Genomic DNA, 25,822 nt, shown 5'->3' on the forward strand with positions numbered 1-25,822 from the left:
AGGGGTTATGAGACTGTTTAGATCATTTATCTGCTCCTGATTTAACTTTGGTATTTGGTATCTGACTAGAAAATTGTCTAGTTCATCCAGATATTCCAGTTTTGTTGAGTATAGGCTTTTTTAGTTGGATAGGATGAGGTTTTAAATTTCCTCAGTTTCTGTTGTTTTGTCTCCCTTTTCATTTCTGATTTTCTTGATTTGGATACTGTCTCAGTTGCCTCTGGTTAGGTTGGCTAAGGGTGTATCTATCTTGTTGATTTTCAGAGGTGCTTAGGCAAGTATACTCAGTATATACCCTGGGGATTGTAGGAGACAAACTGACATCTACCATCTTAGATACTCTGGTGACTTTATCCTTTAATTTTATTACCATTAAACTCAACAACTCTCTTCACCTAAACAGAAGATATTTAGACTGTCTCCATCACATAGTTTTCAAGTCTTACTAATTTGTTTATTTTTTATTGTGTGTTTAGATGTATGTGCAATGTGTGCGACCTTCCCCTGATCTTGAGAGGGCTAACCAAACCTTATTTGTCTACCACAATCGGTCTTCTGTTGACCTGGGTGGAGTCTTCCAACATAGATGGAAGTCTCAGGCCTTCTCCCCACTTCAGCTTCCTGCAAGAAAACAAACTGTTCATTGAGCTTGCTTTGCAATTCAATCCAGCAAAGAAAGATCTTTGGGCTTTCCCCCTTATATATTGAGAGCTGAACATTAAACTTTGAGACTTGATCAGAATGAATTTTGTCTTGGCTCATTATTTTCTCTTGCCTGTCCCTCTTTCATCCCCAGCTCTCCCTCCTGGTGGACCCAGTTCTCTGTGGCTGCTCAACAGCTACTTATGCATATTAGATACTGGTGTCATTGTGTTATGGATGGGCCTGGTGCTGTTCTTGTGAACCAATCACCTAATGAATGAAGGTGCCCATCACTGGGCGAGTAGGCTGGACTTCTTGGTTGGACAGAGAAAGAGAGGAAACAGGAGAGAGTTACTTCCTCTAGGAACCAGGTCAGTAGAGAGCTCAGATGTAGCTGTTAGAGTTTCTTAGTATCATGGTGGATTTGCAAGGATCTTCCACCGGAGGGATCAGATTTTACTAAGGCTTATAAGATTGCATTTATTTGCTGCACTGTAAGACTGAGTTACCATTGTTTCTCAACTAAGTTTGTGCTACATTTTCCTCCATGTTGCACCTCATCTGGGTTCAAGAGAGAAAGGTATGGTGGCCAAGTGTGTGTTTGCCTGAGGTGTTCCACAAAGATCGTGAGGGATTTGAAGCACGGGGTTGGAGTGGTAGCAACCCACCAATAGGAACCTAGCGAGCTAGGTGGAGATGTTTCAGGAGCTCCTGGACAGTGACTCTCCATGAATCTCTAGTGCATGGCCCCTGGGGAAGAGGGTTTGAGGCACAAGCATGGGAACGTGCCAATCACACTTTTTAAATATTTCACTCAACATCATTGCATCCATGTTGAGATAAGGGGACAAATTGAATAAGTAATTTCCCCTCTGATACCATGTAAATGAAAGAAATAACTCAAGTATGTAGCTTTTAAATAATACTATAATTTTCATTTTTAGTTACTTAAAAAATAGGCTATTCCATTGATTCTAAAGTGTAACTAGGTAATCCCTAGTCTCAAAGAGAGTCTATCCTTTGGCATCACTAACCCAATCCACAGACACTTTGCAGTAGTGAGAAGGCTGTTGAATATCCTCTAACCTGTATAGATAATGTATATATTTGAGAGCTGTGGGAATGAACACTACAACAAAAGATCTATAACATCAAAGTGCCTGGCTAGATACCCTACATGTCTCACAGGAAATTGCCCATGTGTTATGATATACAAAAAAAATGTAATAAGTCTCTCTCTCTCTCTCTCTCTCTCTCTCTCTCTCTCTCTCTCTCTCTCTCTCTCTCTCTCTCTCTCTCTCTCTCTCTCTCTCTCTCACACACACACACACAGATAAATATAGATATAAATGATATATAGATGATATCGATATAAATGACAAATAGAAATAGATCAACTATGTTTTTAAAATTGTAAACTAGTAGGTTTTAATGGAGCCTTAATATTATTATTAACTTTTCCTTTTCTCTGATACATGCTATATTTCCAAGATAGATTAATTGTCTACAGTCCATTGTCTACTTACATCCTTTAAACAACTGTGTTCTAACAAAAGTCCCCTAACCATCTGTATTTTACTTCACTCCTGACCTTTATAAAGTATTCCAAGTGAAACACACATAACTCAAGATTCAAAACTAATGTCTAAAAATTGGGGAAAATGCAGAACATTTCTTTTAATTTGTGGAGTATCATATGCATAATCATCAAATTACCTAAAACATTCATAATTACATTTTGCTTAAGAGATGTATAATCCCCATTGTATAGCGATCCATTCATTAACTGATGGACAATTAACCTGATTCTATTTCATGGCTACTGTGAAAACAGTGGGATGAACAGGGATGGTTCTCTCTATTAGTCAATGATTGCTCAGCCCATATCCTTTACTGTATGTACAAAATTGATTATTTACATTTAGAATTCTATAGAAAATATCACAACCTATTATACTTCTAATAAGCCTTCATGGTATATTAGAAAATGAGTCGTGATCTACCTCAAAGCAAATGGACATTGGAATAACCCAAGGACATATGAGTTAACACAGGCTTCTGTTGCTTGGTTTGTCAAACTAAAATATCCTTGTCCAAGAATAGGAAAATGCAAGACTCCAGATAACATGCTTATGGGCTTTCTGATGTCAGCACAAGTTTGCAACAGTGAATGTATAAAGTGTAATGCAGTCCCTGGAAATACACCTAACAAATCTCTTGATCTCCCTGGTAGTACACTTCTCCACACCTGATGACAGCACCAATTCTGAACTTAGATTTCCCCAAAGAAAGTTAGGAAACTTGTTTTAACCTCTGTTCTACCCACTATGACCTAGAAAACTCTTGGGCCTCATCATTGATTACTAGAAGGAAAGCATATTGATTTGTACTGGGGATACATGTGTTTTCCATTTAGAGGTATTCTAGAAGCTGTATAAAGCCATGCCCAGTAACAACACAGATGACAATGTATTGGACTCTCTAAGCGACGTCTGTCCCTTTGTGGGCTCTGATATCTCACCTCATTCAGCCATCTGCACAACACTTCCTGGAAGATATGAGACTTCACCATTCCTTTGGATCTGTCTTAGGGAACAGATACACTGAAAAGATCTTCAGCAGGAAATGAAATCAGAGCTTTTTCTCCAGTACCTGATTAGGAGCAGGCCTTCATCCCTGTGAGTAAACCCCATCCTTGTGGTAGGTAAGATTCCTGCAGCTTTATGTTTCTGTTTAAAGTTCTATTCTCCTCCCTACAGTCCAGTGTATTCTGAAATCAACATTAATCATTAGAAGGAATTTGTTTTTGTCTCCACAGTTTACATAATTTTGTCAATGATTTCTCTAGGCAAAAGAAATGTCTATGTCATGGTGCAGCACTCATCTGAAAATGCCTTTTAATGTGACTTTCATATGTGATATGACAGATTTTTAGTTGTTGGATAAAAGCTTATTGTTTTTATAAAAATCAACATAAACCATGTAAGTTGGAGACTAAACAGGAGCATTCAAAATCTGAGTTTTAAAAAAATCTCTGTATGCAAAGACTTTAACAGAGGTGACAGTAATGTTTTTGGATTGTGATTGATGAAAACTGGTCATTTATCCAATATAATTCCAGCATCAGATTCATTAGAAATACAGTTAAAATGTGGACATTTGTGAATCAATGATATGCCTGGGTCTCTCAGTTTTCTTCACAATAGATATTACAGGTATATATCAATATTGTCCTTTATAAACAGAAAGCTATTGACTTTTTCAGAAATATTTTTCTTTCTAAACAATGATGAGTACTATAAAAGTATATCAACACAGATTGGATTATTTTAAGGGAACATTCTTTATAACATTCCATATAAAGATCTTAATTCAAGTTCTTATATAAAGTAAGAATATTAATTTTTCATTATCATTTGTTAAAATTATTTGATATATTTTTAGTTTATATGCACTGGTGTTTTGATGGTATGTATGAATGTGAAGGTGCCAGGTCCCTGGAACTGGAGTTACATACAGTTACAAGGGTCATGTAGATGCTGGCAGTGGAGTGTGGGTCCTCTAGAAGAGGAGCCAGTGCTCTTCACCGCTGACCCATGCCCCCATCTCTTAATTATATTTTGGAATATTTAATTATCTTATGAATATGATTGTTCTGCCTGCTTGTTCAATCAAAACTGCATAAATACAGTTCGTCAAATATGAGCAGACTAGGACCATCTCTTCAACAACAAATTACTATTTTTAGCACATTGTTTTGAAAGATAATGTTGAATTCCAATGGAGCAAAAATGCACTCATGTCTACAGATATACATGTATACACATGCAGAACCCATAATGTGTAGAAATATGTGTTTATGGTGTTGAACATGAGAGATAGAGTTCCATCGCATGCACAATTCCATCATGAGGGAAAGGAAGCAAAATAAGTGTAAATTAAATATTCTTGGTTTTTTTCAGAGAAAACTCTTGTAGTGACAAAGCAGGGCCACATTCTTGAGATAAAAGACTCCAAAACAATTGAAAATCTCAAATAATTGGGAAGACTCTTGAAGACAACAGTGTTCTACCTGATCCAATGAAGCTATCTCCATGTTATCTCAAAATAAAATCCTGAATACTACAGAAGAAGTGGCTCTTCAGATACTTTTGCTTTGCCAGGCTGAGGTTGGGACTGTGGGCAACATTCTTGTGTTTCTTCATAATTTATCTCCAATTTTGACTGACACTCATCTGAGGCCCATTCAAGTCATTCTATCAAACTTAGCTGTGGGCAATACCTTCAATCTCCTCTTCTTGACATTTCCAAACCATATTACAGTTTTGGCTCCAAGGAAGTCTCCAACTGACCTCACAGGTAAACATTCATACTTCTTTCACATGGTGTCTCAAAGCACAAACATGTGTTCTACCTGTGCCCTGACCACCTACCAGTTTGTCACTCATGTTCCTGGTAATTGGGCTAGGGTCATGCTCAGAGAAATACCCCCAAGTTCATGAGACATTCTTGTTACAGTTGCTGGTTTTTCAGTGTCTTAAATAATGCGTACATTTCAATGAATGCTAGCGGTCCACAGAAAAGACACAATGGCACTGATTCTAAAGGTAAGTGGATCTGATCCCTCTCTGTTGTCAGTGTTGGCATTAGCTTATTGCGGTTTGCCCAGGACATTTTATTTATCAGCATCATGATCTGGACCAGTTTTCTCTATGGTGATTCACCTGAAGAGACACCACCAGAGAATGCACTATATACACAACCACAATCAGAAGCTCAGAGTCTATGCTGAGACCAGAGCAGCCCACACTACAGTCATGCTGGTGGTCACATTTGTGACCTTTTATCTTCTAGACTGTATTTGTACTTTCTTTCACATTTCTTTTGTGAACACTCATTTATGGGGGAGGTATGTCAAAGAAGTTCTGACTGTAAGCTTGCCCACCGTTTCTCCCTTGCTGTTTATCTTTAGGGATCCTAAGGGTCCTTGTTGAAGACCCTTCATGGTGGGGCTGCAAAACCATATGACTGGGGTAAGAAGTCTGGAGCAAGAGAGTGAGGTCAAGATGTGTCCAACCCATGAGAACCTAAGCCTGAGACTGGAAGGAGTAGGACTGTTCCCTCCTCTCCAGAGTTGGACCCTTGTATGTAGCCTGTACAACTTCCATGTCTGCCACGAAATATAGTCATGGATCCTGGTGGCCAGGTTTTGCCTTAAACTTCCTATCTCCTTATTAAGACAAGCCCAGCTATCAGTGCGAGTTCTTCTTCATGTGACTGATAAATTTCAAGCACCTCAGCCTCTGGAAATGATGTACACTCAACACAAAACACTCCCCACACACCAGGGTTTAACAGCCATTCTTCACCCCTAATAAAGAGAGCTAATTCAATATAAATTGTCTCCAGAGAAGGTTTTTTATCCTGAAGTCACATTGGCTGAGATCCTGTTAAACCATCTACCAGGCTAAGCTTCGGTGCTTCAGGTAAAGCAGGTGGGCTGTGGTACCATTATATCCCAAGGGCAGAGCAGACTTGGGGCAGAAACTGGCACACTATGAGGATCCAACAGGATCTCTGGTTCAAGCAGGACTGGATGAGTTCATGCCAACCTTTGACATCATCCCAAAGACCCCAAGCTGCCATAATCTGAGGTCCCTCAGGCTGATTTTTCTATTTTGTTTTGATTTATGCAATCAAGTCTGGTTCAGAGGCATGGAAAGGACAATGAAATCATCCAGCCATGTTACTCCCCAAACCTCTACCTGAACCCCAACAGTCCATGTGGGCATTGGCAAAAACCTTCTAACTTTTTCTCCGCAAAAGGGGGTAAAACAGTTACATGGCAGCCAAAAAATACTGCTAAGGTAGTTACCTGAACTCTTAAACCTGCAGTAAGGTGATATTTTGGGACACTATGGAATCCCCTGATAGCTGCAAAGCCTCTGAAATATTCTTCTCTTGATCAGGTATTTCTTTTCCTTTTCTATCATGGGAAATATCTCATCATAAAAAATCATGCAGATTATGAAATTAAACTCCTGTGTAATAAAACTAACTTCAAATAAAACTCCCCTCTTTGGGGGATGGAATTAATGAAACAGCACCATTTATGGTCATGGGAAATTCTTACAACTGACTTACAGATCCAGGTCTTTTACCTGACTTGGCACAGTGACAGCTAAGAAGGGAAAACTCCATCCTTCCACTTTTTGCTTTTCATAGCTATTAGGGATGTTTTTGTACAATGTGTGATGATGTGTCTCTGTCCTTCTATGCCTAAGAAAACGTTAATATAAATTTGTTAAAATAAAAAGCACATGACCTCTATCAAAGTGCAGATTTGTAAGGTGGACTTCTGGACAGAGGGAGGAAGTCTGGTATAGGGAGATTTTCTTCTAAGACACTCAGGAAGTCTTACTGCAAAATAGAGGAGAGGAAACTAGCCGTGTGTCAGATTAGTATAAATGTGATAACTGAATTATGAGCTAGTTGGAACAAGCCTCACTTAAGGAAGGATTCTCTTCCCCTACTTGAATACAGGCTTTCCTGAGGTCATGGACAAAGTGCTAATGCAGAGCAGCCACAAGGGGACAGTACACCATCACTTTCTAACTGGCTGCAAGGCCAGCAGAATTCCTGACTTCCTTATTGGCAAAGTTTGGGGCCCCCATGCCCTCAAAACTTCCTTCTTATTTCCTGCTAAGGGACTATCAGGGAACAGGGACCACTCAACTACACAGTGCCTCCAAAAGGGCCAGCAGGGAGTGCTGGCTGCACAGCTCTTCAGCGCCTCCCACAGGGCAGGCAGGAAGTTCTTACTTCACAGCTCCTCAGTGCTGTGTGCCAGGGACAAATTCAATCCTCAGGCCGACTCCATATATGAGCCACAGGAAGTAATTACTGCACATATGGATGCCCTGTTTTCTTCTCTGTCACAGAGGGGACTTCTGATTCACAGGGAATGTGCGGTTGTTATGAGCTGCCAAGTCACTTTTCTCAGAGTTGAGTACTAAGATTTGGGGCTGGGTGGGATGGTGTATGTTTTTAAAGAGTGTCAGTCATTCTACACTGTCCTCAAACTCCCTGTGGGGAGGATGATGCTGAGTGTCTGGTCCTCTTGCTTCTACCCTTCAATCCTAGGTTTCTTGCCATAGACACCACATTGATTTGATGTTGGCCTAGAACACAGGGACTCCTGCATGCTACTGATACTAAGCTATATCACTAATCCTGTTGTTGTTGTTGTTGTTGTCGTCGTCGTCATCGTTCTTGTTGTTTTTAGGATTCACACTGCCACCCAAACTAGACTCTTTTTCTCTATATGTACAGGCTGGTCTTGACCATAAGACTAGTCTCTTACACAGGAGACAGGCCTACTGAGCCTTCAGACATGAGATGATATGCATACACCTTCACCATAGCTCTGACATCTAGTCTTAATTAAAATCCGCAAACTCCCTAGAAATGACTAAATGTGAGTCAGGTGAGATTGCCCAAGGAGAGAGAGCACTAAATGTTGAAACAGCAGAATGAAGCCCCATCTTGCCACTTCCCTCTGCTGCATGTTTGGGCTCAGGCTTGTAGTCACTTGTGCCTTCTCTTCTGTCCATCATGAAGCATAGAGAAGTTACATGAGGTTAGCTCCACAGCTGCTAGTCAGAACACACCTGCTTACCTGGGCAAGAACAAGAAATGTGCACACACTCAAAGGAATGGAAGCAATCTTCAGATGTGTCCAGCTGAGTGCAGGCTCCAGGTAGAGACTTGCAGCTGAGATGAGACTGGACTCCAGCTGCACAGCAGGTTGCTGCTCATCAGAAGGGTCTCTAGATTCACCCTGGTCACAATAGCCATCATTCTCACACAGTGTGGAACTTGGTGGGGTGTCTGACTTCCCGTTGATAAGGCAAATGGTGGCCTGGAAGGAAGAAGCGTAGCAAGGCAGGAGGTGAGGAACTCCAGGGTAGAAATGGTGGAGAGAGAGGGCACAGCTGCCCCTGGAGTCACCCCACAGCTGTGGTTTTCATAAACTTTGCTCTGAGTTAGGTCTGAGGACTCAAGTCATGTGAACTATCATGGCTTTGGCAGGGGAATAAGTGTGGGTGGGGTTTGTAAAAGGTTGGCAGTAGGCTGTTTTGTAGAGGACACCCACAGAGACACTGCAGGCCTCATTCTCAACTTGGGAACCCATTTTAGGGAAGGTTGGACAGGCTGGCTAGGGAGGCTTCTCTAAGGAAAGATTATAAAGAATACCATGCTCACTGTGAGAAACAGAGCAAAGGACAGACACTTCCCGTCGATCCACTCTGATGTTTACTCAGGCTGGAGGAGAGGACACAGGGCTACTGTTCTGCAGACAACTCTGGGGCACTTTTGCACCTCAGCCCACTCCACTGAGCATGACCCTGTGAAAAGCCAGACCTGCCTGCCTGGGATTTTACCTGGACAGGTCTGGGCTGCTGTGCACATGTCTTCCTGCGCAGAATGGGCCAGTGACCACACTGGCTCCTGGACATCTGGCCTGGCCTCCCTAAGGCGCTATCTGATTCCCAGCCAGACTGACCCCCACCCATGACTCACAAGTCATGGAGCTGGGGCTGGTCCTCTTCCAGACTTAAAAGCAGAATGAAACAGGAGGGAGTGTCTTAATGACTTGAAAACACACAGGTCATACTGGGCTGCTGCCTGGCCACAGCACCCATCTGGCTTGCCAGTGACTCTCTGTTTCCTTTGGCTATGCCCTCACCCTCCCCTCTCCCTGCTCTCAGCATCTCTGCTCTCCACTTCAGGCTCAGAAACCATGAGGTGGTCTTTCAGGGGTTTCTATTGAATTGTTCTGAAGTGACAGAATATTAAGTTCCTAAATGTGCCACAAGGGGGCGCACTCTTCATTTCTCACAAAGGACAAGACAGAGTAAGGAATAAATGAATGAGGACTTGCACCCACCTGATCCTGGGAAGGACTCCAGGATCCAGCTTCTTTCCTTGGAGCAGGGTTCTTGTGGGAGAACGGCAGCAGCAGCAGAGATTTTGGAGGCCGTTCATGATTGTCTTCCTCCTGCCCTTGCAGTGGTATTGCCAGGTTTGAGGGGAAGCTCAGCTTGCACCCTGAGGCTGGCCATCAGAAATGGGCTTTTCCTGAATGACCACAGCTTTCCAATGGACAGCTTCTTCCTGATTGATGGCCACTTCCTGGGTGAGGTTATTTTCCTCCATAAGGGTCTCTTTCTGAAAGGTATCCCCAGAGGAGGAGCCTGTGAGTGTTACATTCTTGGGAGACTGCAGGGATCCAGAGAGCTGCTCTTGGGGATTGCAGGAGGACATATTCCTGTCAGGCTTGTATGTGATGACTCTCATGGTCGTGACAGTTCTGGGGCTTGGGGTACCTGGGAAAATCTGCATGGAAGTGGTAAACATACCACACTCTTCCTGATCATGGGGTGCCTCATGATTTGGTGAATGGTGGGCCTCCTGCTCTCATGGAAAGCCTTGAGTCAGATACTCAGTCCAAACATAAGAAGCCAATTACAATAATAATAATAACAACAATAATAAAATCTGGTTTGGTGGCACACACTTGTGCCAGGGAGACAGAGACTCCATGTCCTCCCTAGCCAGCCATCTGAGCCTACCTATCCAATTCAAAGCCAATCAAAAATCCTGTTTTACAAAAAACAGTGGATGGCACCTGAAGAATGACATCCAAGGTTGTCCTCTGGTCTCCACACGCAAGCTTACATGTGCAGGGCCACAGGACCAAACTATCCTGTAAAAGGATTTTCATCCGCTGCAGTAAGAGAGCTCAATGGGTAAAGGTTCTTGCAGCCAAGTCTGATATAACCTGTCCAATACCTGGGACCTCTATTGATGAGGTTTGGTCTGTTGTATGTATTGTCCCAGACACAAGAAAGTGCACAGGTAGATCCAAGTGAGGCTATGTGACCTTGTCTCCAAATTATTTCTGATTGGTGAATAGAGATGACAACAGTCAATAGCTGGGCAGAAGAAACCCATGCAGGTAGGGTTTAGCATTCCAGGACTTCCAGCATCAGAGAAGAACCACAAGGGGGAAGACACCATGGGTTAGGTGAGTCGTAAAATAAAGACCATGTGGGTTGGCTACCTGTAAATAAGAGCAGTCCAAATGAAACATGGCACATTCTATCGTGGGATTAGTAGTGGGAAATAGACAACAGCGAGAGGTGCACAATCTGCCCAGATCTTGTGCTGATTAAGGCCAATTGTACATAGAAAGGTTGTGTGCAATGTTTGTCTGAGAACTAAGTGGTCAAAGGCAGGGTAAAAACCGGAGTTGGGATTAAATAATTTCTACACCATCCACATATACAACTCCTGCCCACCCCCACATACACAAATAATAAATGTAATTTTAAAGGGGGTTAAAGCACTTGTTAGTAAACATGAGGATCCACGTTCGATCACCAGAACCCATGTGGTAGGACAATAAACTGCCCAGTCACTATCCTCTGGCCTCTATAAATGCACACTAACACACACATATGAACACAGAATAAATTAATATAATTATTAATTAATTAACTAATTAAAGGTTTTTCACATCATCTCTTGTTGGCCCAGACTCACTTCTGTCTTTGGTTTACATAGCTCACTTCCCCACATCTACCTCTCCTTATCTCATGCCTATCATGCTTACATGTGTTTCTCCTCCCTAATCTCCACATTTAAATCTATATTAAACTCTTTATAAACTATTGTTCTGGGGACTAGACAGATGGTCCCCAGGTTAAAAGAACTTATTGTGCAATCATGAGGCCTGGAGTCCAAATTCCAGCATCCTCTAAACACCCATGAGTATAGCTTCCAGGAAGCAGATATTGTCTTAGGCAGAAATAATGAAAAACTGCCAGTGATTTGGAGGAAAAAACACCTACAAATGTATGGCAAAAATGCAAAAACTCTGTTCTTTTAAAATATAGCCCACAAAAGAGTTAGGACCTGGGTTATGAATGAAAAGGAAGTAAGTGAAAATCCCGGTTCCTTTCCTACCATGTAACCCAACCAAGTACCATTATTATCTCTACAAATCTGTTTCTTGCTGAGTGTGCCAATTTATATGCTGCTTCTCAATATCAAAAGGGAAACCACTTAGCAAAGACTCCTGGAACATAGTCCATACAGAGTAATTTATTAATTATTAAATTTTGGGACAAATGTTAAAAAGACAAGCAGTGTTTCATGTTTATTTTTAACTGTCAGACACAAGGCTTAATATCCTGACTTAAAGTTGAGACTGAGATATAAAAGGAATTACAAAAAGCCATTTTGCCAAGGACAAATGCTAAGTAAAAATAACTAGTACTATGGAAATATAATTTACATAGGCACAATCATAAGTTTATTAGAATAATTTGATGCATCACCTCAAAGTTTTTATTATTACAAAGATATGGTTTCATTTTCATAAACAATAAAGGGAAAACAACACATTAAAAAAAGAGAGCAAAGGTAGGAATGAAGAATATTACTAGGTTGCTTTACTTTCCAACTTAAGAACCAAAATTCAACACAGGAAAAACTCCTCGTACAAAAATGGTAGAAAACATCACACTAAAGATAATAAAACACCTCTCGTTCCTGAACACTTCCAAAAATAGACTTCCCTGAGATCTTCGAGTTTTCCTGTCTGGAAACAAGAAGCCCCAGTAAGTTATTTCATCAGCACAATCCTATTTCCAACATCAAAGCAAAACCTAGGAAAGCCACTCTGGTGGCTTTCTCATTCTCAGAAATTTATTTTTATTTTATTCTAGACATACAGAGAAACTACTTTAAAAGTTAAATAAATTCTGATTAGGTGCACAGAAGGCTGTAGCAGCACAGCACAGCTCCTAAGTGCAGGTGGGGCCCTGGGGGACTGTGTCCCAAACAATCTTATACTCAGGTGTTCTCTGCGTACATGTCTGTACATGTCTGCTCAGTCCAGAGCCTAACTTCTAAACTGACTCTTAGTACATTTAATTTTGATGCTATGTCTAATATTGACCCATAGAATGAAATACCATGAAAAGTAAAAGGCATTGGAAGACAATTTCTAGACAGGGTTGGCTGCAAACTTAATAAAAGAGTATCTAGTTGTTTTATGAATAGCAAATATTTTCACAAGTGCCAAAGGGGTTAAAGTGCTTAAGATACAAAAACATACATCATAATATTAAAACAAGAATATATTGTCATGTTATTATAGCCACTTTTTTTAAGGAGAGGAAAATCTCCTTTCATCAATTTTCAATAGCAAGTGGAACTCAAACATTTCCTCTAATATTTGGCTTCTGATCATCTGCTCAGATTTAGAACTGAAGGAGACTTAAGTATAAAAGGTTGTTAAATATTATAAAACCCAGTGGCTGAAAAGAGGCAAAGAACAGACAGTGATGGAAAGCAAGACAAAAGAAGATCGCCGGCTCCTTGCTACTTTCAAAGAACAAGTGCCTACCAAGGCCAAAATCTCGATGCAGACTTTTTAAACAATCAGCCAACTTAGACTCACCCACCAGACTGCGCAACAAAGGAACTTAGACACTATTAAATATATACATCTGAGGGTTTTTCTCATTTTGACAGATGTTCAGGAAGTATTTACTTGGTGTTCAACATGCCACTAGTACTGTGTACTTCCTTCAGCTACACATTTCTTGCTTTCTAGAACTCAAGTTTTTATCTTTTTATAATACCATGTAGAGGGGCTAGAGAGATGGCTCAGTGGTTAAGAGCACCAACTGCTCTTTCAGAGGTCCAGAGTTCAAATCCCAGCAACCACGTGGTGGCTCACTACCATCTGCAATGTTATCAAATGTCCCTTTTTGGTGTGTCTGAAGACAGCTACAGTGTACTCGTATACATAAAATAAATAAATCTTTTTTAAAAAATAATACCATATAAAAAATCCAGAAAGATAAAGCAACGTTGTACAAAGGTGTGCTTAAGAAACTAACTACAAACAATGAAGCAAGGCCTAAACAAGTTCAGGAAGTTACCCCATGATATACTGACAAAAATCACTAACTCTCAAAATTTTCTGAAAACAGATAACAGCTAATAAAAGCCTTAGAAAACTTGAAAAACTGATAGATAGATAGATAGATAGATAGATAGATAGATAGATAGATAGATAAAGTATAAATGTGTGCCTACAATTATGTTTCCCAATACAATGTGTAAGCAGATGATTACAATCAAGAAAGACTAATTCCAGAAAAGAAATCCAGATGCCCAGACTCTGTTTTGCCTCATCTGGGTCTTTTATAAAATAATCCCAGTGTTTTATATCTGACAAAACAGGGAACCAAAGTAACTTGGATAAAACCAAACTCTAGATCCTTTCTAGTGTGCTATATATCGGTCTTCTGGTAAATGCTTCTCTAAAAGAATGATTTTTTTTTAAAGATTTGTGGTTTTAACAATTTATTCCACAAGGAAACCAATGAGAAAGAATTTCCAATTTCTTTCAAATTGTAATGCAAGGAATAAAAACTACATAAAGGTCTTATGAATGTAAAGAGACTAGTTTTCTAAGACAGCTATGAAAATATTTCTTCTAAAAAACAAGTTCACTCAAATGAGGCATTTAGATTCTGGTTCCAAAAGAGGTTGTGTCCTTTCTTAAATCAGGGTTTCCCTACTCCCTTCCCTTGAAAATACTGTTCTCCTGGTGCTATCTCCCAAAGACTGGGATTAGGTACCACCGTGTCTACCTTTAAATTCTTAAAAATACTGAAGAACACAAACTTCAGTGTCTTCACTGTGACATAAGCCAAATGGCTAATAACTTATTTAGTTAATATGAAAACAATTCACACCATGCTTTTCAATCCCAATCTAAATTTATACACAGTAGATTGGGTTTCAGGAAAACACCATCATCCAATTCCAGAAAACATAACTATGCACTGGTCATCTGCTCAGATTTAGATTTTGTTGTGATTCAAGTTGTCACTTGTAGAAGTTTGTACCTAGGTCTTCTTCCCAGCCCCATGCTCCCAGAAATAAAACTCAGACTCAAAATATGTATACTTACAAATATCTTGGCCTTATAGCTAGTCTTCTCTGACTAGGCCACAGTGCATTATAACCCACTTACTCAAATCTACTTTCTGACATATGACTACTTACCTGGGCTCAGGTACCATGTGTCAGTCTCGTCACATTTTCCCAGGCAAATATCTCATCCCTGGCTCTATCCCAGAATTCTTTCTGCCTTCTGAGTGTCTCATCTTGTATTCTACACTTTCCTATAGGCCATAGTTTTCTTTTAGTACAATACACAAGATATTCTCTCTACAGTCACTAGCATCCTTAAAACCTTCAACTTCAAATTGTTAATTATTCTAATTCTACTTGTACTTCTAAGGTACCAACACCACCAGCAGCATCCTGAGCTTACCATGGCTTTTAAACACTCATGTGTACCTGCTTCTCCTTTCAGGATTTTATTTTGGTAATACTGCCACTCCAGCTGGATGTTAGCACCAGGATGAAAAGGTGACCTTCCTGTGCCATGGTTGCTGACAGAGCCACTGTTTTTCCTGTGAGAAAAAGAAATTGAATTGTTTCTCTAAGTACAAAAAGATGTTAAGGTCATGTAATGGATTTTTTTCATGGAATTTTAATTATATAACATTTGTTCCTTAATCACTTATGCATTAAATCTTAAAAAGCATCACCATATAACATCACCTAATTTTTTTTAAGACAGGGTCTTCTGAAATTCTCTATGTAGACCACGCTGGCCAGGAATTCACTGATGTTCACCTGATAGGATTAAAAGCATACACCAAGAGTGGCTCCAGCAATGTTTCTGATAAACCAACTCAATCTAAAACAGCACACCCCTTTGGAGAAGATCTCTGTAGATCCACAAAGATGTACTGTCTTATAGTGTTCCTATGCAGACAAATAGATGACAAGTTTTATTGATGATGCTATAACAATTCCTAAAATTTTATCTGTTATTATTAAGTTCTTTAATAGTGGAACTTCTATTAGGTCCTTTTCTGATAGTCAAAACTGCAATGAAAAGTCTGCCAGTCTCCCAAGTGTCACAGTTAAGTGTTGGGGTTCTGTCTAAGCTCCACCCCACACCTACCTGGAAATAGCCAGGTATGCCCTGCCCCAGAGATCTGGCCCAGTATAAGAGGGGCTACTTGCTCCTCCTCTTTCTCTTTTTGCTCTCAGCTCTTCCACATTCTCACCTCTCTGCCCCTGGGGCTCTTCCTTCCTCCCTCCACGTGGTCATGGCCGGCCTCCACTAAACTCTCTCTATTCTCTCTCTCTCTGTTCTCTCTCCCTCTCCCTCTCCCTCTCCCTCTCCCTCTCCCTCTCTCTCTCTCTCTCTCTCTCTCTCTCTCTCTCTCTCTCTCTCTCTCTCTCTCTCTCTGCCTCTCTCTCTACCACTAACTTCCATCCCCTACTCTGAATAAACTCTATTCTATACTATGCCTGTGTGTGTGTGGGGGGGGGGGGTGGTCCCTCAGGCGCAGAGGTGCCCAGGCAAGGGCCCGCCTGGACACCTTCCTCCATGCCGCCTACCCACACTCACCTAACCCCCTATACTCTCCCCTTTTAAGCCCTTTTATTAAGTACTCTTAGATGGCAGCCAGACATTCTCCTACACAGAGCCAAGAGGTTGTAATACAACCAAAGGTCATAAAAAGGGAACTAGGATTTATTATAGGTGTTAGGACAGAAGATAAAATATTGACTGGGTTTATCTATACAAAATTTCACTTATAACTTAGTCATGGTTTTAAACTTCCTATTAACCTGTAGTGAAGACAAATGATAGATGTCTAGCTAGATGATTACTTCTAATGGATATGCATGTAAACATTCTCTTTTGTAAACTCCTTATTTCAATCGGTGATTTGATATTTTGTGTGAACTTATGATGAACTTTGTAACGTGTGATTATGTATTCTGAAAGATGTTTTAAGGGCTGAAGACAAAGAGAAGAGAGAAAAGAAGAATTTAGGTTTGAGGAACAGAGCTGAGAGAAGAACTGAACTGAGGAGAAGTTTTTAGTCATAAGAGAACAAGATTAGAAGGAGAATAGGAGAATGGAGAGTAGAATAACTTAGAAACTATAGGTAACATAAAATAACTAAGAGAACAATGTGCAGGATGCAGAGGGAAAGAAGAAAAAAAAGATGTTGCAGAGAACAGAAGGAGCAGGCAGGCTTCGCCTTGCCATAGGAGAGGACAGGTCCCATGGTAAGGACAAAACAGGCTTAGACTTATTTTTTTTTTTTTTTTTTTACAAACATGGATTTAATTCATAGCATTAAAAGGGTGAAACTTTTTCCTTCTCAATGCAATAAATATTTTTCATCCAGAATGAGTGAGTTCTTTCTGCACCAGTGCTGGTCTTTTGCTCCATATGCATATGTAAGTATGGATGTGTGTGTAAGTATGTGATTGTGAGAATGTATGCATGTGTGTGTGTGTTATGGTTTTAAACTTTCTATGAACCTGTAGAGAAGACAAATGATAGATGTCTAGCTAGATAATTACTTCTAATGGATATGCATGTAAACATTCTCTGTTGTAAACTTGTGTTAGTGTGAAATTGTGAGAATGTATGCAAGCTGGGATCAGATGTGCATGTAGGTATGAATTTGTGTGAAAATGTGGAAATGAAATCTCTGTTATGTTTGAAGCTGTGTATAAATTTCTGTGAGATTATGCATATTCACTTATGTAAAAGTTTTTCTTTCTGCAAGTGTTATTCTCTTCTCCTGGTTCAATAGAAGTTTATTGCTTCTAACTTCCTCCTTAGACTGACAAGCAAGAGGCATCTGAACAATGGGGAAAAGACTCTAGCAACTAATTCTGTCCTTAATCTCCTGCTGTTTTAGGGTGAAGTGCTAAGTGCCTGAGACTCTCTAGCTTCAGAGGAAAGCAGAAGGCAGGTCAGCTACATTAGCATAGTAACTTAGACTTAGATAAGTAACCCTTTTATTATGCAGCAACTCTAAATTTTCCTTAAGACAAAGTCTTACCCCCTCTGATGCACTTCCACCTTCTGCTGCCTCAAGAAGAACCAAGAAGAAAGAAACACCTCTGCTGGGGCTGGCTCCTGACAGAAGACTTATCCACTGTGATGCTTTGAATAAGAATGGCCCTCATAGGCTCATGGGTTTAAATGCTTGTCCCATAGGGAGTGGCACTATTAGGAGGTGTGGTGTTATTATGGCTTCTCCTTTATATAATAGGCTAAACTTATCTTTCTTTCCCTCTCCAATTATTTTTAAATTTTTAGTTTAATTATTTTTTATGATTTCCTTCTATTCCCAGGACCCCGGGAAAGACAGAACAAATCATGATACTCCAAGGCTCAGAATGACTTACAGATAGAAATCCCAAGGGTTTGCTGTTGCGTTCAAAGCCCTTCAAGTCCTCTGGAAGGGGTTGTTCTGCTTTCTGTCCATGTTTTCCACCCACATGGGGCTGCCTCCTCTGTCTGCCCACAAGGAGCCTACAGGCACTGACATTCTTCACTTGCTCATTCCTTTTTTCTTCTCCAGCAGGACTCTGTTTCTCCTCTAGGCTCCAAGATGTCCTGTGAAGTCCCCCATCCTCTCCTGCATTCAGTAATTGCCCATCCACTGCACTCTCCTTTCTAACTCCCCCATACAACACTCCGTTTTTGTTCAGTCCTGCTGTGGGTTGGTTAACAGTCTGATGTTAATTTTGCTTCCTCAGGAGGGATTGTTGCCCCAGGTTGGCAGTCCAACAAGTGCTGAGGTATGAATCTTATCCCCATTTTAACTGGTCAATAAAGGATAGAGTCTGGGACTGAGCAGTGGAGGGGAAGGTAGGACTGGAGGTTCAATACTGGGGGCAGGTAGAGAAGGAAAAGAGGACTAGAGGGGAAGGAGAGAGGACACAGGAGGAGAATGCACAATGAGAGAACCATGTAGCCAGGAGATACCACAAGTAGGAAGGGGTCCTTATAGCTGGGGAATAAGTTAGTATCGTCTTGTTCCGGCCCAGTCTAGCCATACAGCTTATAATTATAATAGCTAGATTGTGTGTTCTTTTTATAAGGGATTATTGGGCTTGGAAATTCCAGCCACACATTCCTTTTCAAATTCCAGATGTTCTTTCTTCTACTTTCCTCAAAAGAATTGTTATTTCTTCCTAATTCCACATTGTTTCTCTGTAATTTATAGATGTTTAAAATATTTTTACTAGATCTGGAAAGTCACCAAGTGTTCTGGTTGAAAGAAATAGGCCCCTGTTCAGGTCACAGAGCTTCATAGGAATGAGAAGCTGAACTTACCAAAATAGGCTGCCTTAATAAATCAGCCTGCTCTTATTTTTTTCCTAAACAGAAAGATTTACATATGTACTATTGAACTAGCCTATTAGTGTAGAATCTTATAAATATAAGAAAATCCAGTGTTTTCCAATTAAAACATATCCATCTATTCAAATAGAAATCATTTTATCAGTTTAACATAAGCACTTAATACCATAAATAGATCATATATATCCATTTATAGAAAAAAACACATATATTATAATATGGTATATTTTATACACAAACACACACACACACACACACACACACACACACATATATATATATTTCATTTAAATCCATTGAGAATGGACTTAAGCTAGTAATGGATCATAGCAGTAGAAATTTTGTCTATACCCATTACTTGACATGCAGTACCTCATTTATAATATATGAATAACATCACATTACTTACTAGAGGAACAATGGATAGTGGTGAAGAGATTATGATGACAACAAATCCAGGTTGTGTAATGCAGAAAATTAACCTGTATGCCACACCTGCCCAGGGACCAGGTAACTTCCTGGAATGCTGGAAGTTATAATTCTTAGAAAATCACTAAATCAATTGGGAAAATAATGTCTTATATGTTTGTCCTTATAACCCCCTACAACACATGGTTTTGAGGCTGTTCTCAGCTGGAAAATTCCAGGAAATGGTCCTGAACAAAGTCTTTTCCTTGGTCAATATTTAATATTTAAAGCTAACTTATATTTGGTCCAAAATGCTGGAGCTGGTTTTTCTGGCCAATCTCAAGGTTATCCGTTGATGTAGAATAGTTTTCATACCATCATCACAATTGTTCACTTGATTACCAAAGGACACCTAAGGTAAGGAGTTCTGTTGTCAGGTGAAGTGGTACTATAGGAGAATAGCCCCAGTTAAATGACTGTAAAGGATAATGCATGTCAAAATCACTAGAAGTCCAGAGAAAGGGCCAGGCATTGCAGCAGCTCCCTGATCTCTGATCTTGTTAGAAGCCAGAAGTCTGTCTTCTCACTGTGCTTGGCTCTGGATGGCTTTTGTCCAGGGCCAAGAGAACAGCGTCCAAGCTTGATAAGGATGGCTTTAGATAAGCTGTTTTCTGTCATGAACTTTTAAATGCACCTAAGTGAAGAAAACCGCTGCTAAGGGCTCTACTGCAGATATCCACCCATTCCAGGCTCAATCGGCCAAGCTTAATCCAGCTTTTGATAAGGGATTGTCAAATTTAGTCTCAGAGTCTCAGAGCACACCTGGGGTTTGACAACAGGAGAATGGTCATATAGACAATAAATGTAGCTATATCAGGGTCATGACTTTTAGGCTACCCCAAGAGGTGTGTTACAAAATAACACATAAGGCAAATGGCCCTGAAGGCAACCCCCTGGTGCATTGTTTATTTTGAATAAAAATAACAATGCCTCTTCTTGCTTGTGAATTACTGTGTCAGGCTCTTAGCCATCCTCTCTCTGCATATAGTAGACAGCAGATTTAGTAATTCATTTTAATAGATTCCCACTACCTTTGAATCCATTTCTGTTACAAAAAATTAAAGACATTTGTAGAAGCCTTCCCGTCCTAGAGCTGAGCATGGGCTTCTCTTCCTTATTCCCAGAAATGAGCCTGTCTTACACCCTGTTGCTCAGCACAATGCAGAGCAACTGTGAAGGATCTTATCGATATCTGATAAATAAATGAATGGCTGAGATTTCACATAAAACAAAAGCCAACCCTTCTGAATTCTATGGACTGACTCCAGGGAATGAGGAGCTTATTTCCTCTTCTTATGAGCAGTAATTTTTTTAAAAAAAAGTTTTTCAATTCTCAAATTACAAACTTCATACATTGTAAATTTCAAAATACTCCATATGGTATAAAGCTCTTTTCAAAAGATACAGCATACATTTTAGAGTAAAATTAACCAATGTGAGGCTTGAAATGAGCATAGCTGTGCAGAGAGCTGGCAAGAGTGTCACCAGAGCAGGAAGGGCATGCAGATTGTCATCTGAGGGAGATCACAGGGAAACTGGCCGGCCCTTAGCAACATCTGCAAAGGAAGGGAAGAAAATACCTGGTGACATCACAGGCTCCTAGCACAGCTAGGGTGTTCTAGAGGTGTGTGGTGTCATGACGGCCTGTGCTGGCCTCGTTTATCTACCTGGGTCATTTGAGCAAAACACTCCCTGGCTTGGCTTTGTTGTGACTAGAATTTGAAACCAACCCCCTGGCTCTGCCCCCACTGTTTTTGCTTCTGCGGCATAGTGTGGGTATGTAGGGACACAGACAGAATCCTGTGGCAATCAAGGATAGACTGTTCCTTCTCTGAGCCATAGGCTTCCCTAGGAAGGAGCCTTGGCCAAGTGTTTGTGTGTCTCTAGAACCAAGTATAGCGTCTGGCAACCAGCAGGCTTTTGTGAATAAATGACAAATCACAGAGACACATTATGGGAAACACAGGGCTTTTGTGTAACCCATCCGGCAGGTCAGTTATTCCAGGGTTCCGAAGGGGTGCTACCTGCGGGTCAAAAGGTGGGAGAGAAGGAGGGAGGCCAAGCACCAAGAACGGCAAATCACTCTGGGTTGTGTCAAAGCCTTGTTTAATGTTCTGGGGTACACATGTTTTAAGGCTTTCAGGAGGGGCGTACCCCAAGGCAAGGACAAAGAAAGGAAGGGCAATCTAGCAGTTTAGCAGGAATAGATAAGGGTCCTCCGGTGGAGACAACAGGTGTTTGCACAGGCTGGAGCCTGCCGCAGTTATCTCAGGACTTCCTTCCACCGCAATTACCAGAGTCGGCGGGTGATGATGCAGGCAGGACCATTCTGCAGTTATCTCGAGGCAATGGCTAAACCAATGCCCACGGGAGAGGCTCCAGTTAATTGTTCTTGTATTTTAGCAGCCACCACCTTAGGGCCATGAGTAAGCAATAGTCCAAATAGCTCAGGATGGCTTCCCACATCTCCTCCTTTTTTCTTTCTTAAGTTGGGGGGTGGCTATGGAAAGAGGGTCGGCGGAGAGCCTGTTTTAGGCTATGTGGTTTTGCCCCCACGTCCAGCACCGCAGTAACTAGGCCCTTTTAGATCCTAGTAGGGCAGGGCCTCTGCCTTAGGCTATGTAAGTTGCATCCACTCCTGGCATCACATCCCACTCCAATGGCTTAATCAGGCCCTTGGTGGGTGTGACGGGCATCCAGGTAGCGGACTCACAATAATCCCGTCATGGAGTCACCCTGCAGCCAAGAGGCGGTGTGCATCTGGCTCGTGGCACCACAATATTTCCCGTCATTGGCTACTCCACAGCTTATGGCCCTCAGCCACTATTAGGAGCCGGAGGTCACCCTCTCTGGCATTGACATTTCTACTGCTTAGGAACCAAGAAAGCTCTTTGCCTGCAGCAAGGGTAGAGAACTGAAGGCCGATGGTTGCTACCTCCACGTCTGTCAAGGCAGAATCAATCTGTGATTTAACAAAACTGGTTAATCTGTTAAAGGCCCAGGGGCCAAATGACAAAAGAAACAAAAGACCCAGGAGGGGCCCCAAAAGGCTGGAGAGCAAGGTGGAAAGCCAGGGTGAAATCTCAGCATCTGCATACTCTGGCAGCTAGCATGTTCCTTCAGCATCCTGTAGAAAGAACACAAACATACCTCTTCTCTACACTTAGAGTTCCCTGGCATTAAAAATTTTTAAATTTTATGGTATATAGAGATGTTATTCTTCCCTCTTTTATTATATAAATATTGCAAAGTTCTATGGGCTTGTTCTATAATATCTTGTCTACGCGAATTATGAGGAATCTCAGTAATATGACCAATATCAAATTGTTAATAAGACATCTCAAATGACTGATTATAATAATCAGTTATAATATTTGTCTTAATCTGATTTGGAACATTTAATATTAAAAATAACATATGTAATGACTAATTTTATTTTTTATTTTGTTTCTTATGTTAAAACAGTTATAACTAGAAAGCTTGAAAAGCTGTCAATAGTCGTATGTCTATTTCTGGTTAATTTTTTGAATTGTATTTGTATAAATAATTGTAAAAGTTAAGAATTAGTATCATTAAAAAGAAACAACGTTAAGCAATTGCAAGCCATGAGCTATATATGTATATTATACATATATAGCTACATATAGTAATATAGTAATATTATATTACTACATATTACTATATGTAGCTATATATGTAGCTATATAGTAATATAGTAATATAGTAATATAGTAATATACATATAGTATATGTATATTATTACCCCACTGCTGGTGGGGTTGCAAATTGGTACAACCACTCTGGAAATCAGTCTGGCGGTTCCTCCGAAAACTGGGCACCTCACTTCCAGAAGATCCTGCTATACCACTCCTGGTCATATACCCAGAGGATTCCCCACCATGTAATAAGGATGCATGCTCTACTATGTTCATAGCAGCCCTATTTATAATTGCCAGATGCTGGAAAGAACCCAGGTATCCCTCAACAGAAGAGTGGATGCAAAAAATGTGGTATATCTACACAATGGAGTACTATTCAGCCATTAGAAACAATGAATTCATGAAATTCTTAGGCAAATGGATGGAGCTAGAGAACATCATACTAAGTGAGGTAACCCAGACTCAAAAGGTGAATCATGGTATGCACTCACTAATAAGTGGTTATTAACCTAGAAAACTGGAATACCCAAAACATAATCCACACATCAAATGAGATACAAGAAGAAAGCAGGAGTGGTCCCTGGTTCTGGAAAGACTCAGTGAAACAGTATTTGGCAAAACCAGAACGGGGAACTGGGAAGGGGTGGGAGGGAGGACAGGGGAAGAGAAGGGGGCTTACGGGACTTTCGGGGAGGGGGGGCTGGAAAAGGGGAAATCATTTGAAATGTAAATAAATTATATCGAATAAAAAAAAAAAAAAAAAAAAGAAAGCAGGCTGAGAAAGCCTGGTAGGTAGGCTTGTAAACAGCACCCCTCCATGGCCTCTACATCAGCTCCTACCTCCCAGATCCTGTCCTGCCTCAAGCAATGTTATACTTGGGTTGTCAAGGTGAACCAGGTGTTCCTGGACTGCTCTGGTGGCGGGGGCTGGGGGGCGTCACTCCCTCTGTTGATTCTTACATAGGACACAGGCCCCACGACCGGCTGGCAGATAAACCACCAATGTTCTCAGGTCCTGGGCGCAGGCACACCGCTGGAGGTTTGTACCCCCAGAGGTCTTAAGCTCAGGATAATACAGTACCTAGTGATGCTTTTCTGCCCAGGCAGGCCTTGAAGGTGGCTGTGGGAAGTCTCTCCCTCTGCTGTTCTCCAAGCAGGACACAGGCCCATGACCGGCGGGCTGGCAGGTGAACCGCCTATGTGCTCAGGTCTTGGGTGCAGGCAGATCCCTGGTGGTTTGCACCCCCAGAGATCTTTTTTCTTTTACTTTAAATTGTTCATTTAATTGGCATATACATAGATAATGACAGTAATCTTTATAATTTTATGTATATACAGTTTTAAGCTAGTTATACTTTTCTGCCCCAGGCACGCAGTGAATATGGCCACGGGGAGTCTCTCCCTCAGCTGCTCTCCAAGCAGGACACAGGCCCCAAGACCAGCAGGCTGGCAGATCCAGAGGACCCTGCTATACCACTCATGGGTATATACCCAGAGGATTCCCTGGCATGCAATAAGAACACATGCTCCACTATGTTCATAGCAGCCCTATTTGTAGTAGCCAGAAGCTGGAAAGAACCCAGGTGTCCCTCGACAGAGGAATGGATACAAAAAATGTGGTATATTTACACAATGGAGTACTATTCAGCCATTAGAAACAATGAATTCATGAAATTCTTTTTTTTTAATTTTTTTATTCGATATAATTTCTTTACATTTCAAATGATTTCCCCTTTTCTAGCCCCCCACTCCCAGTTGGAGAGGGTGTGGAGAAAGAGGAACACTCCTCCACTGCTGGTGGGGTTGCAAATTGGTACAGCCACTCTGGAAATCAGTCTGGCGGTTCCTCTGAAAACTGGGCATCTCACTTCCAGAAGATCCTGCTATACCACTCCTGAGCATATACCCAGAGGATTCCCCACCATGTAATAAGGATACATGCTCTACTATGTTCATAGCAGTCCTATTTATAATTGCCAGATGCTGGAAAGAACCCAGGTATCCCTCAACAGAAGAGTGGATGCAAAAAATGTGGTATATCTACACAATGGAGTACTATTCAGCCATTAGAAACAATGAATTCATGAAATTCTTAGGCAAATGGATGGAGCTAGAGAACATCATACTAAGTGAGGTAACCCAGACTCAAAAGGTGAATCATGGTACGCACTCACTAATAAGTGGATATTAACCTAGAAAACTGGAATACCCAAAACATAATCCACACATCAAATGAGGTACAAGAAGAAAGGAGGAGTGGCCCCTTGTTCTGGAAAGACTCAGTGAAGCAGTATTCGGCAAAACCAGAATGGGGAAGTGGGAAGGGGTGGATGGGAGGACAGGGGAAGAGAAGGGGGCTTATGGGAATTCATGCAATTCTTAGACAAATGGATGGAGCTGGAGAACATCATACTAAGAGAGGTAACCCAGTCTCCAAAGATCAATCATGGTATGTACTCGCTGATAAGTGGATTATTAGCCTAGAAATTTTGAATACCCAAGACATAATCCACATATCAAATGATGTCCAAGAAGAAGGAAGGAGTGGCCCTGGAAAGGCTCAGTGCAGCAGTATAGGGGAATACCAGAACAGGGAAATGGGAAGGAGTAGATGAAGGATCAGGGGTGGAGGGAAGAGGGCTTACGGGACTTTCCGGAGTGGGGAGCCAGAAAAGGTGAAATCATTTGAAATGTAAATAAAGAA

The 25,822-nt window shown here is 41.0% G+C and overlaps 1 pseudogene; it reads left to right on the forward strand.

The window, feature by feature from the left end:
• Nucleotides 1-4,724: 4,724 nt before the first annotated feature.
• On the forward strand, nucleotides 4,725-5,636 carry LOC127685019 (vomeronasal type-1 receptor 1-like; annotated as a pseudogene).
• Nucleotides 5,637-25,822: the final 20,186 nt, after the last annotated feature.

The sequence above is a fragment of the Apodemus sylvaticus genome, chromosome 5 (assembly GCF_947179515.1).
Source record: "Apodemus sylvaticus chromosome 5, mApoSyl1.1, whole genome shotgun sequence".
Lineage (NCBI taxonomy): Eukaryota > Metazoa > Chordata > Mammalia > Rodentia > Muridae > Apodemus > Apodemus sylvaticus.